Genomic DNA, 13,600 nt, shown 5'->3' on the forward strand with positions numbered 1-13,600 from the left:
AAAAGAAATAGTACTGAGGAATTTCAGGTGCTTTTACTCAGTTCCTCCCATGGTAACATCTTGCAAAATTATGGTACAATATCACAGCCAGGATATTGACATTGGTACAATCCTCAGACCTAGTTCAGATTTCCCTAGTTGCACTTGAACTCACTTGTATGCATATGTATTTAATTCTATACAATTTGATCACATGTGTAGGTCCAAGTGTCCATCACTTCTGTGAAGATACAGACCATTTCCATCTCTATAAGGATCCCTTGATTGCCCTGTTATAGATCTACTCACTTCTCTCCTGCCCTTTCCCTTCATTTAACGCCTGGGAACTACCAATCTATTCTCCATGTCCATAATTTTGTCATTTTAAAAGTATTATAGAAGTGGAATTGTAGAGAATATAGCTTTGGGATTGGCTTTCCCACTCAGCATCATTTTCTTTCACTCCATCCAAGTTATCATATATATCAATATGTATCAATAGTTCCTTCTTTTTTATATCTGAGTACTATTCCATGCTTTAAACATACCCCAGTTTGAAATTCCACTGATACAAATGTTTAACAATTGAATGTAAAAGAAAACTTTGCTTTTAAGATGCTTGTGTGTGTGTGTGTGTGTGTGTGTGTGTGTGTGTGTGTGTTTTCAGATTTATGGTTTGGAGGAAATTTTTCTGAATCATGACAGAATAGATCTCTTCCTGATCGCAACCTAAGACTAGTATCAAGTACCATGAGAAAAAGAGATTGCCTTTGTGCCAGATGAAAATGGTGCAGTATTCATACGAGTACTTAAATGAGAATTTTTTTCCTTGGAAATATTTTATATTTTATAAGCACTCTTGATTTTGGATGTTTATTTTCTGTTAGTAAATAGAATACCCTAATCCTAATTCATTAATCATCCTGTGCAATGTGTCCAGCCAGACTTCCAATGGAATTTTAAATGATTATGCTCAATAACTAGCTTAAAAGAATATAGCCTTTTAAATAAATGAAACACCTCCTTTGTAAGGGATACAGGCTTCTTCAGCTTGCTTGCAGATGGAATAAATGAACTATATAATTTCTTGTTTTCATGGGAATAATATCCTTTCTTTTCATCAAGAATAATTTTAAATCATCAAGAATCATTTAAATAATATAATCCTAGCTCAAGGGTTTTTTTTTAATTTTCACTAATTTGAAATAATATGATTATCCATTTTTGGCACATTGCAAACATATTCTTGAGTACTAGATCTAAAAGAAAGCCATGGAAATAACAAATAATTCTGATTTTCAGTTTCCCTTCATACTACTGGAAGGAACTTTTAAAAATTCAGGTCATTTTAGATAGCTCTTTGGTAATTTTAATATGTTTACGTGACTAATTTTAATTTGTTTCTTTAAGCTTTCAAATCTGACTGAAAACTTTCATAAAGTGAAGCATGATATACATTCTGGCTGTCTTAATAGCTTCTATAGTTCAAATCACTAAGAATTCTATCCCTTCTGTGTTATTGAAAAAAGGAAGGTTGACTATTTTTTTTTAAGCAGAAAGTTCAGGAGTTAAGTTTTCAGGGGCTGTGTCTACTGCCTTCCAAGAGTCAATTAGAACTTCCTGTTGAGAAAAGAGGGTCAATGGTAAAACTTATCCAAAGCAGCCTTTGGAAGGCACCGGTTTTCATCACACGTCTGAACTATCAGGACAGAAAATCCATCCTCCCAGACGAAAAGACCAAAATCAATACAAAACACAAACACACAACAATCAGACACAGAAACAATTGAATGTTTCCTCCTTGTTTCTGCCAGAGTTTTACCTGAATTCATGAATCTAAGCTGCTCAGATACTTCAAGAAGAGTTTGATTAGATATTTGGATACGGGTAATTTCTTAATCTATATGTAAAATATTTCATCTGCTACACAGAACATAATTCTTCTATTTTCAGAAAACCCACCTGAACCTTAGTGTGCCCCACCTGCATGGAGTCGTGAGCAATCACACACGCCTCAGTGTCACAGTCTGTTTTTATAATTTTTTAAAGATTATTTATGTTTATTTTGAGAGAGAGAGAGAGAGAGAGAAAGAGAGAGCAAGTGGAGGAGGGGCCGAGAGTGAGAGCGAGGCAAAGACCAAGCAGGCTCCATGCTGTCAGGGCAGAGGTCCATGCAGGGCTCGAACTCATGAACCACGAGATCATGACCTGAACTGAAATCAACAGCCAGGCGCTTAACTGACTCAGCCACCCGGGTGCCCCACAGTCATTTAAAAAAAAAAAGTATAAACTTAAAAAAAAAAGTTTAACATTTCAAGATGACATTGAACTCTGTTAAAAACAAGTGTTTTGATGTTTTGGTTTTTTTTTAATTTTTTAGGGGAAAAAAGTTTGCCTAGAGACATGAGAAAGTATACTGCGCAGCAGGTGAGCTCCGGGGAACAGAACTGGGCGGAGAGGCACTTTGATTTTCCAATTTTCTGCTCATTTAGATCATTTGCATCTATATTTAAAGAAAAACATTCTTATGTTCTGCTTTTATAACAAAATCTTTTTCTTCGTTTGTTTATTTTCAATGTCTGTACCAACCTACTTCTGAGAAAACTCCAAGATGAAACATCAAAGCGTTAAAACCACGGACACAGATAACCTGAAGGAAACAGAAGGTAGAGATGTTCAATGCTGATTACAGTCAAATAGGCAATGGCTGGCTAGGGGCTTCCCGGTAATTCCGGGACAACGGAAAAAGGCATTCATGTCCGTGCTGTGGGGCTACAGAGTGGTGCTTGTTTTGTTTTGTTTCAAGGAGGAAGTTTACAAATTAATGAACTTCCATAAAAAATTTTCCTACAACTAAATTCAAGCAGGCAAATACTTGGGTATTTGTGAAAGGGTGAGAAGGTGGCCCAAAGAACATTGTCAAGTATCGTTTTATGAGAGAAATTCTATACTAGTAGCTTGTTCTCAGACTCTCCCTCTTTGGACATCTTTTTTTTTTTTTTTTTAAATTGTGGGACCTCCTCATGAGTGGGTCTCCTGCAATTTTTTTAAAATATTTTTATTTATTTCTAGGAGAGAGAGAGAGAGACAGCATGAGCAGGGGAGGGTCAGAGAGCGAGGGAGACACAGACTCTGAAACAGGCTCCAGGCTCTGAGCTGGCAGTCAGCACAGAGCCCGATGCGGGGCTCGAACCCACGAACCGCGAGATCATGACCTAAGCGAAAGTCGGATGCTTAACCGACTAAGCCACCCAGGTGCCCCTCTATGGACATCTTTAAATGGTAAATGATTGACGGCATTTCTGCCATGCTGTGGTCATGACGGTGAGAACACAGAAAAAAGGCATCACTCTGTATAAAACCATTGCATTGGACTTGATATATTTTGAAATCTAGGGAGAGATATTGGGTTTCCTTCTATTCTCTTCCTAGGGTAGGCTTCCCACACTCTGTGTTCCGGACACCGTGGTCCACGGCTCCATTTTTTCATGAAAGGATGAAGGAAAGGGATGGAAACAATCAAAATTGAAAGGTGAAAAAAGCCTCCACATTTGCAAAAAGAGAGTAGGAAGAATAGAAAGCCTGCGGTCACTGTTTTCAAGGTGTTTCCCCCATTGTTTTCACAGATTTATGTTCTTTAATTCTCATTTATTCATTTTCAGTGAGGGTGCAGAGACAGAGGGAAGGAAAGAATCCCAAGCAGGCTCCACGCTGTTAGCTCAGAGCCCGACGTGGGGACTTGATCTCACAAACTCTCAAGAGTTGGACATGTAACTGACAGAGGCACCCAGGTGCCGCTCACAAATTTATTTTTAAATCACTATCATCGGGGCGCCTGGGTGGCTTAGTCGGTTAAGCGTCCGACTTTCGCTTAGGTCATGATCTCGAGGTTCGTGGGTTCGGGCCCCGCGTCAGGCTCTGTGCCGACTGCCAGCTCAGAGCCTGGAGCCTGTTTCAGTCTGTGACTCCCTCTCTCTCTGACCCTCCCCTGCTCACGCTGTCTCTCTCTCTCTCTCTCCTAGAAATAAATAAAACATTAAAAAAAATTAAAAAAAAATAAATCCCTATCATCATAGGATACATGCAATTTTATTTTCCTTCTCCCACTGATTTTATCCGAAGTATTTTTCCATGGTTGCCTTTTACATTTCACAAATGTCTTCTTGTGTTTTCCATAGATGTCATTGTTGGGGCACCTGGGTGGCTCAGTCAGTTAAGCATCTGACTTCAGCTCAGGTTATGATCTCACCATCAGAGAGTTCGAGCCCCGCATCAGGCTCTGTGCTGACAGCTCAGAACCTGGAGCCTGCTTTGGATTCTGCATCTCCCTCTCTCTCTCTGCCCCTCCCCCACGCACGCTCTGTCTCTGAAAAACAAACAAACCTTTAAAAAAACCTGTAGAACGATGGAACATTTTGATGTCTCTCCGTGCATATTGGCAGGTTGATTTTCAAAATGGATCATTTTCAAGGTTAAGTATACTGATTTCATATTTTTAAATACTTGTTCTGGAAAGTGCTTTGCTCCAATTTGGTTTAAACTAAATTTCTTTGGTTATTAGAGGGAGAAGCAAAAAGGCAATGCTTAAGCAAACATTTCTATATTTTCAACTAGAAATGTATCTTTTCCTGGTCATAGAAAATACGTAAATATAAGGTAGGGCCCATTATATCTGGTGGGGTTTCGTGCTGCTGTTAACAATTTGTTTCTGCTCATTATATAACAGAGGTATGAACTCTTGCTATAGTGCTTGGCCACATGCTCCAAACGTCTCTCCTTGCTTATTTGTTTGTTCTAAAACATGGCCAAGTTTGACTCTCAAGGCGGCTTCCCCCTGTCACAGAACATTCTCTACTTCCCAGCTGGGGAATGCTCAGAAAACGCAAGCCGATTTTTATGTTAGCCTAAGCAAAACATAATTAGGAAGATAAATTTGCCGCCACTTCTCACATGCACACAAGAATCACACACCACTTACGAATTAATGTCAACACTGAATGGCTTTTGGAGTTCCTAGAGAGAGACAGGATGAGAAGCGGATCTGAAGCGAGTGCAAGGTGGTGAGTCTACTTTTCTGTAAAATGGGTAAAGTTATCTTACCGTCTCAGGAGGAAATAACGAACTGGACAACAGTTTGAAAATGTTTAAAAATGTCACACGCAATGCAGTAACAGGATTGATACTACCAAAATAATAAATCCAACAATGAAGGTCACTGTCATTGCCACGTCATCTCAGTTGGCAGTACATACCTATGCAAATTGAACCCATGGCATCTAGAGGCTGAAGGGGTCACACACACCATCTGGCCCAGTGCTATTATTCTGATTTAATTGTTTAAGTTCATTTCTTTTGAGAGAGAGAGAGAGAGATAAACAGAGAGAGGGGGAGAAGGGGAGTGAGCAGGGAGAGTGAGCAGGACAAAGAGAGAGGGAGAGAGAGAATGCCAAGCAAGTACCGCACTGTCAGCACAGAGCTGGACCCCGGACTCAATCTCATGAACTGTGAGATCATGACTTTGAGCAGAAATCAAGAGTCGGGGGGCGCCTGGGTGGCTCAGTTGGTTAAGCGTCCGACTTCGGCTCAGGTCATGATCTCATGGTTTGTGGGTTCGAGCTGTGCTGACAGCTCAGAGCGTGGAGCCTGCTTCAGATTCTGTGTCTCCCTCTCTTTCTGACCCTCCCCTGCTCATGCTCTCTCTCTCTCTCTGAAATAAATAAAACATTAAAAAAAAATTTTTTTTAAAAAGAGTCCGATGCTCAACTGACTGAGCCACCAGTGCCCCTGATTTAATTTTAATTACAGCAGGGTAATAGATACACATGAAGAAGAATTTGATTTCCCCTACAGAACATCCATTTTTTTTTCGGATTAAAGATATTAATTATGGGAATGGGGTAAAATGTAAGTAAGGAAAATAAGAATCATCTGTAGGATTATCACTTAAATATAATATCTATTTTCCTCTTTTTCCATCCTTCCTTAGAAGCACATGTTGAAATGTATGCTGTAAAATGCATGGGGCGGTGAATCTACCGAGTTAGGCTTTGCAGCAAAGGACACGCTGACGCATCTTTGTGTCTGCTGAAGGATTTTTCTCACTCGTAAGAACTTCCTGCAGGTATAGAACTTTAAAAGGCATGATTTGCTTGTAAAGTAGTATCGAAAAGTTGGTCTGTCCTTTGCTGGCATTTAAATACCTGTGAAAGACAAACCAAAATGAAATAAAGAAAACAAAGCTCCAGAGAGTAAAGGCAAAAAGGAATCCTCTGCAAAGGAGAAAAAGCCACCACACTCGCAAATCGGTTTTCTCTCTGCAAGCACGTGGCACCACTGCTTCTGGCTGCCTGCACCTGCCCAGAAGATAGCAGACCTCTGGCGAGATCAGGGCTGGGCTCTTGGCGAAGAGTCCTCAAGAAGGCAGGACCTTCTTTCCTAGGCACGCTGCATACCTCATCCGTATAGATGTGTTCACTTCTGATTTCTGGGGCAAGTCATAATCTGTCTAATCCCTTCACAGGTTTCTTCCATAGACATTTATTATTAGCCATCAGGGTTTTGGGGTAGAGCTGGGGCTGCAGACGTTTCGTTCGGGTTCTTCTCCTGATTTCCGGGAAGCCCCACTTGCTCCAGAGAGTCACGCAAGCAAACTGGTGGCCATCAGCGGAGTGAGTGCTAGAATGTGGTAACGCTGTCTCCCCTCTTTCTGAAAGTCTGCTTACTTTCTTTTTTAAAAAATTGTTTTTGTAATGTTTATTTATTTTTAGAGAGAGACGGAATGTAAGCGGGGCAAGGGAGAGAGAGAGGGAGATGCAGAATCCGAAGCAGAATCCAGGCTCTGAGCTGTCAGCGCAGAGCCCGATGCGAGGCTCGAACCTACAAACTTCGAGATCATGACCGGAGCCAAAGTCGGATGCTTAACCGACTGAGCCACCCAGGTGTCCCAAAGAGTCTGCTTACTTTCTGACAATCACTTTTTCATAAAGTTCATCTGAGAAAAATATATCATGAAAATTATTATAAATTTCTTTCCTATTATGAAAATCATAGGAAAGAAAAAGTAATGTCATTAGAGGCATTGATTCATATCACATTGCTTATGATGCTTATATTAGATGTTTCCCTACATCATGGATGTTTAAGGATCTCATTTTAGACTCCTCTCAAAGTTAAATATGGAATTCAGTCTTTGATTTGAATTAAAAATAGCAGCTCGCATATTTCTGAGCACTTACTATGTATAGATACTCCGCATATACTATCTCATTTAATTATTTTATCCTTAAAACTTGGTGACCTAATTTTTAGTTTTTCGAAATGATGACAGTTTTAAGAAGTTTAATACTGTATCGTGGTGCCCACGAGTGCACACAGGGTATAAGTAGCTCAGAATTGCCCCATTTCTATGATGAGATAGCTCGTCCCCCATGGAGACTTGGATAGAAGAAATCTTCACAGAAGGAAAAAAGAAATATTTTTATTTCCTCAAAACCAAGTGAAAGAAGAAAAAGAGTCAAATGAGAGAGGTCTTGTTTTGTGGGAAACTGCAGCATTTTTTCATGTAATGACTTTGGACTTGGAGATTTCTCTTAATGGTACAATAATTACGTATCTGTGAAAAAAATCACTTTCCCCTTTTTGGGCAATGCCATTTATTTGTCACTTCAGTAGCATTTAGTTGAAGTCAAGAGGGAAAGTTTGCTATGTCAGAGAATAATCATGGTTAGCTCTGGTAGTCTGTAGTTCTTTTTTTTTTTTTTAACGTTTATTTATTATTGAGAGACACAGAGAGACAGAGCATGAGCATGGGAAGGGCAGAGAGAGGCGGAGACAGAATCCGAAGCAGGCTCCAGACTCTGAGCTTGACGCGGGGCTTGAACTCACAGACGGCGAGATCACGACCTGAGCCGAAGTTGGACGTTTAACTGACTAAGCCACCACAGCGCCCCAGTAGTCTGTAGTTCTTAATAACACACTAGATATCACACAGTAATAAATGCTTTTTTATTAAAAAAAAATGGAGCGAAGTGTATGGAAACTAGCTATTAATTTGCTATGGCGTGGTTTAGCTAATGTAACTTGTTATTCCATTAATATTGTGTCATTAGCTGCCAGGGAAAAGTACAAGAATTATGATGTGCTTCCTTGTAAATTACTTTTGAAGAAGAGAGAGGGAAAGCATGAGAGAGACAGAGAATATCCTCTTTAATCTTGCACTGCTCATTAAAACCCTTAAGAATATGTATATGTGCTATATATATATGTATAATATTATATATATTCATACAATGGACAAAATAGGAAGTTTATTTATAATTTGAAGAGAATGAGGAAATGTAACAATAAGCAATTCTGTTTTTAAAATATGACTAAAACTATTTCTTCCAATGAAGTTTAAGGATTTTTCTTAACGCACCTCTCCATGACTATAGGCTATTTTAACTCTTTTCAAACACCTAAATTTAGAAAAATTCCATATAGGCTTGATTTGTCTCTGTTACACAGACTTCGTTGCTATGACAGCAACATGATACAATTATTTATTGCCATGACAATCTGCTGTAGGCTTTAAAAATACGTTATCTATTTTTATTAGTGTTGTCAATTGTGCCGGGAAGGGATACCGCCACTTCACATAATCGAGCGAGCCGGTAATGCAGGGAACAAGTGGAAATCATTTTGCTGGAGAGGCAGAGCCCAGAACAAGCCAAATTCCTTGGAATCCTCAGTGACACGCATATCCTCCACTAACAACAGCGTCTTGGCCAGCTGTCTGGCTGCAGGGAGCTTTCTGGCAGGGATGTGGGCTCCGTTTATGATTTCCATGTGGCTTCCGCTCTGCCACGTTGGGTCAACATCAGATAGAAGTGCAGAAAGCCTTGTGCGAATAAGCAGTCTGTATCTTTTGTACCTGTTCAGGAGGAGAGAGCTGTACGTGCTTAGTGACCAGGCTTCTGGGGATCTTCCTGCTCCGAGAACGTGGCTGGGATTTGTTTGCGAGTTGCTGAGTGGGGTGTTACCCGATCCTAACCATCCCAGAATGGTGTTCAGTGGTGCCCAGCTCCTAGTCCATTTCCTCCTTCTACTCTTCTGTCTTGCTATCCTCCCCCCAACCCGTCTGCCAATCTTACAAAAAATAAATAAATAAATAATAGAAATAATACTCCTTTGGGTGCCCAGTGTCTTAAAATATTTTAAATGTTTATTTATTTTTGAGCAAGACAGAGAGACAGAGACAAAGTGTGAGCAGGGGAGCGGCAGAGAGAGAGGGAGACGCAGAATCCGAAGTGGGCTCCAGGCTCTGAGCTGTCAGCACAGAGCCCGATGCAGGGCTTGAACCTACGAACCGTGAGATCATGTCCTGAGGCAAAGTCCAAATGCATAACCAGCTGAGCCACTCAGGTGCCCCCCACAGTGAGTGTTTTATGCATGAAAAGAGCATGGTTTTATTTGCATTTGAACCCATAATCGGATCGTCAGCAATTGACCAGCTAGCTAAGTCATCCTGGAATGTTAAATATAAAAAATAAAGGTTTCCTTTTCTCTTCTCTTCTTCTCTTCTTTTCTTTCCTTTTCTTAGTAGTCTTCATGCCTGGCACGGAGCCCAACACAGAACTTGAACTCATGACCCTGAGATCAAGACCTGAGCTGAGATCAAGATCTGAACTTAGATCAAGAGTCAGAGGCTTAATCGACTGTGCTGCCCAGGAGCCCCCTTGAAATTTAAAGATTTTCTTATAAATTGATAAGAAAAAATCAATCACCTTTGTGTATTTGGAACGTTGATTAAACATTTAATATGTGTTGTGTGTTACCCAAAGTCCTTTAGGGCTCTTAGATCACTTGATATTCATCCTAATCCATGGGAATGGTGCTTGTATGATTCCCATTTCACAAAGGAGAACCCTGAGGTTGCCCTGAGCTGAAGCTTGTCCCGAGTCTTCTTGCTAGTAAATGGTTGTAGGGTCTGCCTGATTGGGCTCTCTGGCAAACTGAGCAGGAAAGGACATTCCCCCTCCTCCTTGAGGCCTGGTTACAGCGAGAAGTGTTTCTGATGGGAGTGTGGTGACAGGCTAGAGGTGTAGTCTGGGTCTGTCCAGGAGGAGGTGAGGGCTGGCCTCCACTCCTGGGACCCGACTTCACATTGAAACACAGGAGTGGAGTTACAATGTCCTAGCTACAGATTGCCCTGGCGAAGATTTTGTTTGTGTGTGTGTGCATGCATGCAAACACTCAGTATTTTATCCGAAAGACCAATGTGGTATTCATCCAGGAAAACAAATTACCTGACCATCACCAACCAGCTAGTTTTGTTGTCTTGGAAATTTGTCTTTTGCTGCCATTTGCAAAAACTAAGCTGATTCATATATAAGTCAATAAAAAAAGACAACTGTAAACAAATTTTTTAATGTTTATTTTTGAGAGATGGAGAGGAGGTGCACAGAGCGAGGGAGATACTGAATCTGAAGTAGCTCCAGGGTCTGAGCTGTCAGCACGCAGCCCAACGTGGGACTTGAACTCACGGACTGAGAGATCATGACCTGAGTCTAAATTGGATGCTTAACCAACTGAGCCATGCTGGTGACCCCAAATAAAGACAACTTTTTGCCTTAACAGACATGAAGAGGTGATCCTCTCTTTCCAAAATACCACACACACACACACACAGACATACACACATACACACACACATTTTCTTTTCTTTTTTTATTTTTTAGAAGGGGCAGAGAGAGAGAGAGCATGCAAGGGAGAGGGGCAAAGAGAAAGAGAGAGAGAATCTTAAGGGGGCTCCATGCTGAGGGTGGAGCCCGACACAGAGCTCGATCCCACGACCCTGGGATCATGACCTGAACAGAAATTAAAAGTCACATGCTCAACCAAGTGGGCCACCCAGGTACCACAATGAAGATGTATTTTAAAAATTCAAACTCAGTAGCAATCAAATAGGCAAATTAAAATAATGGAGTAAATTTTTTTTTTGCTTTTAAGTGTGTTGCTTTAATAATAATATCAAATGCTGGTGAGGACTTTGTGGTTTTAAATTATTTGAAGCCTTGGGGCACCTAGGTGTTTCGGTCCGTTGAGTGTCTGACTCTTTGATTTTGGCATAGGTCCTGATGCCAGGGTCATGAGATCAAACTCTGTGCTGAGCATGGAGCCTGCTTAAGATTCTCTCTGTCCCTCCCTCTGCACCTCATCCTTACTTGTGAGTGCTCTCGAAAGAAAGAAAGAAAGAAAGAAAGAAAGAAAGAAAGAAAGAAAGAAAGAAAGAAAGAAAGAAAGGAGGGAGGGAGGGAGGGAGGAAGGAAGGAAGGAAAGAAGAAAAAGAAAGAAAGAAGGAAAGAAAGAAAAGATACTAGCCTTAAATTTTAAAAATAAATTATTTGAAGCCTTCTAGAAAGTATTTTAAAACTGTTTATCAAAAGCTTTTAAAAACATAAATTATCTTTTGTTCTAGAAATTCCACTTTTAGAATGTATCCTGAGTACATGGAAAGATTTGCTGAAAGCTGTATACAAACGTAACCAAATACTGAATGAAGTAAGCTATGGTACAGTCATTAGATTGTCTACCACGTAAATACTAATATTGCGTTTAGAGTATATTAAATGATACGAAATACCATTCACAATGCACAGGAGAAAAGCAGGTTACAAATCAGCTTGATGACCCATGAAAATGAAAATCATCCTATGTGCGGGGCGCCTGGGTGGCTTAGTCGGTTAAGCGTCCGACTTTCGCTTAGGTCATGATCTCGCGGTTCGTGGGTTCGAGCCCCGCGTCGGGCTCTGTGCTGACTGCCAGCTCGGAGCCTGGAGCCTGTTTCAGTCTGTGACTCCCTCTCTCTCTGACCCTCCCCTGCTCACGCTGTCTCTCTCTCTCTCTCCTATAAAAAAAAAAATCATCCTATGTGCTTAGAAAACAGATGGAAAAGACCACCTCACAAAGGTTCATAGCAGGCTATTGCTGGGAGGTGGGATTGTGGTAAGTTTTATTTTATAACTTCTATTTTCCGGTTTTTTTTGTTCTGTCTTGGTTTTTTTCCCCCTAAATATTCTTCAATGCTATAATTTACCTTTGTGGATGTTGAGTTGATCATGATAAACCTACAGACCATATTACTGAGATGGCTGGTGAATAGGAAGACCCACCGGCTCATCCTGTATCTCTTACTTGAGACAAAAATACAGTAACTAGGAGATGCTTGTATTTCCGCACTAGCTCTCAGAAAGGGAGACAGGAAACTTACCTGAGGTTGCATGTGTGTCAGTGATCCTAATCCTGGTCGGCTTTTAGGCATTCATGATGGGTAAGGAAACTCAGAGCTGAACAGAAATATTTGGGGGTCAAATTTGTGTGATTGTATTTATTTTTAATTTGAAAAAGGAACATTTTCAAAACCCTTTCTGGTGGTCACTGTGTGAAGAGGTTAATAGGGGCATCCGTGCTTTCATTCACGTATTCATGCATCCATTGTGCCCCTACTATTATTTATACTGGGACAATACTGAAATTTATAGTCCATTGTTAGCATTTGCAACAAAATGAAGCTTTTGCATACAGAAAAGAATCCTATATTCTAGCTCACAAGTTAGCAATAGACATTGAAAGGCGGAATAGAATTCAAAGAAATCTAGCCTCCTCTTCATGTAAAGGATAAACCGACAGCAGATTCTATGAATTGAGAAAAAAAGGATTATTGTTCCTGGAAGATTATTCCTCAGAACTCTTGATTTTGAATTTTTAAAAATTGAGCTATTCACAGATGAAATGACCATATCTTTGTTCTAGAGAAGAAAATATTTCATTTAAACAAAAATATGATTTTCATTAAAATGTTCTAATGGAGGTGATAAATATACAGAACTATGTTTTCCCAAGATTTTCCTGCCCCTACCTTGAGTTGGTGTAAGTTATATATTTAATAATGTCAAAGCCTTGGTAAAACACTGTGAGATGATAGTGATGATGATGGTGACGACGACGATGGTGGTGAAGGTGACGATGAATGCTTAGTATTTGCAACAAACGTTACGGTTTTGAAAGCACTTTCGGGAATAGCATCTCTTCCCTTCCTGCACTGATCCTCAGAACCACCTGGGAAGAGTTCCTCTCCCCATTTTAGTAGTGGCCCCATCGTTAACACATTGTTGGAACCACCGTTGGGTCCTGAGAGGGCATTAGGTTCCTAAATAAATTCCCTTGATGTAGCTAATTTTCATCCGTGAAGGTAGCATTTCAGAAACACTCCTAGCAAAATTTATAAAAGTTTAGAGAGCTAACTACATGAGAGAAAGATATCTATTTTCTGATAAAGTCCCAAAGAAACATTCTTTTATTTAAAACAAAAATGTTAAGGGGCGCCTGGGTGGCTTAGTCGGTTAAGGGTCCGACTTTCGCTTAGGTCATGATCTCGCGGTTCGTGGGTTCGGGCCCCGCGTCGGACTCTGTGCTGACTGCCAGCTCAGAGCCTGGAGCCTGTTTCGGAGTCAATGACTCCCTCTCTCTCTGACCCTCCCCTGCTCACGCTGTCTCTCTCTCTCTCTCTCTCTCTCTCTCCTAGAAATAAATAAAAAAATAAAACAAAAATGTTAATATTTATTTAGTTTAGTTTTTTTTT

Source organism: Crocuta crocuta, unplaced genomic scaffold, assembly GCF_008692635.1.
Source record: "Crocuta crocuta isolate KB4526 unplaced genomic scaffold, BGI_CrCroc_1.0 scaffold93, whole genome shotgun sequence".
NCBI classification, from domain to species: domain Eukaryota; kingdom Metazoa; phylum Chordata; class Mammalia; order Carnivora; family Hyaenidae; genus Crocuta; species Crocuta crocuta.